At 33.6% G+C, this 1,849-nt stretch overlaps 1 pseudogene; it reads left to right on the forward strand.

Moving 5' to 3' along the window:
* The first annotated feature begins 1,526 nt into the window (after positions 1-1,526).
* LOC138814834 (U6 spliceosomal RNA) lies at positions 1,527-1,623 on the forward strand (annotated as a pseudogene).
* The last annotated feature ends 226 nt before the right edge of the window (positions 1,624-1,849 follow it).

A 1,849-nucleotide genomic window follows, 5' to 3' on the forward strand; every position in this document is an offset into this window, starting at 1 on the left:
AGACCAATTATGGATCTATCATTACAAAACTATATTTTGGGGGGGTGCAGTCATGGGGCCTGAACTATGGGCCTGGGCACTTTCCCTCAGCTCTTCAGCTCAAGGCTAGCTCTCTACCACTTGAGCCACAGCGCCACTTCCGGCTTTTTTCTTTTTGCTTATGTGGTGCTGAGGAATCGAACCCAGGGCCTCAGGCATGCAAGGCAAGTGCTCTACCACTGAGCCACCTTCCCAGCCCTACAGAAACTATTTTTTTTGGCTGCACTGAAATCTTTCATTATTCATTAGGAGAGGGGTACTAAAAATAATCTTGTTCATTTGTGATTTTGTTCACTCATATGGGCTGGTCATGTGTAAATTGAAAGTTTGAATTACAGTACTTTCTCTCAGATTTTGTGATCTCATCTTTCATTTTAAGTTGCCTTGCATTTCACAATTGATTTCTGCTAATTCTTGTAAGGAATTGGGGTCCTGAAATAACGTAGGAAATGAGCATTTGAGATGAGTCTTCAATTATTTTCTAGATTCACTGTGTAAAATTTAAAATCAGCACATATAAATATAAAATATATAAGTATATATAAAATAAAAATTGTTTTACATTATTGTGTTGTGGTTAGGGAATCAAAAGCAACTCTGTTTTAAAGTATTATTCCATTATCTCTATCTCAGTTTTTGGTAGAGTTAGACTTCAAGCTTTACCATTTGTAGATTTACAGCCTAGAGGCAAGAGGAAACAATATGATTAAAACATTACCAATTTAAGGCCTAATATCAAGGAGAAACATATGGCCTTCTTCAGGACCTATGGAAATATTTGGTGATAGAAAATCAGTAGTGTAAATTCCTGCCAGGTTGGATGATGGACAGGCTAGAACAGTAGGTAATCATGCATATGAACAATTTTTTCACCTTCTTGGCTTTAGCTACTTTTGAAATGATAAGTATAATAAACAATTATATTTTGATAAAATACCTTCCATTCCGAACAATTCGGTCTGAACTGTTCATCTCTCTATGATTCCTTGTAACTAAGATTAGTTTTCTTCCAGTAAGAAAATCTATGCTGTCAGGGTAAGATATTCTGGTTGGTCTGTTCCTACACGGAAGAAGGGTAAAGGTTCAGGTAGACATTTGTCCCAGTAAGACCTCATTTGGGAAATTTTAAGCTGCAGAAGTTTAGAAGTAGCTCTTAAGCAAGACTTACTTTGAATCCATTAGCTCTACAAAGCTAACTGAGTTGATAAATAAGTATTGAAAAGCCATCACCTTTGGACTTAGCTGAAAAGGTTTCAAAGTATGATGAAATTTAAAATGAAAATGACAAAATAGACATTGACAAAAAAATTGTAAATGTAAGTAATCGACCAAACGATATGTTTTTTCCACAATACACAGATTTTTAGAGTAATAAGATCAATAGCATTTTTAGGAACAAAAAGGGTTCCTTGTTACAAATAATGAACCATGGATAGATGCCTGTATAAAGATTAAATCATTAAGTACTTAAATTTAGAGGGTACTACATACTTCAGAAGCAGGTCTACCCAAATTACAATAAAGAGATTAACATGGCACTTGCACAAAGATGATATGAAAATTTGTGAAGTATTCCATATTTTTCATTCTTCTGATGCAAGAAATGAAAAACAGTTATTAAAAAGTTAATTACAAAAAACAAGTGTAACAATACATGTAATTTATAGAATTAAAGGTTAGTTTGACATCAGTGTATTAATTCTTCACCTTAGAAAGGCCTTTACATAGCATAACCTTTACAAAACTTGAAATTAGATAACATTATAATTTTATCCCAAAGAAATAAAATAAGGACCTAGGAAAAAAAGAA

The sequence above is a fragment of the Dipodomys merriami genome, unplaced genomic scaffold, assembly GCF_024711535.1.
Source record: "Dipodomys merriami isolate MVZ:Mamm:240054 unplaced genomic scaffold, mDipMer1.0.p SCAF_614, whole genome shotgun sequence".
Lineage (NCBI taxonomy): Eukaryota > Metazoa > Chordata > Mammalia > Rodentia > Heteromyidae > Dipodomys > Dipodomys merriami.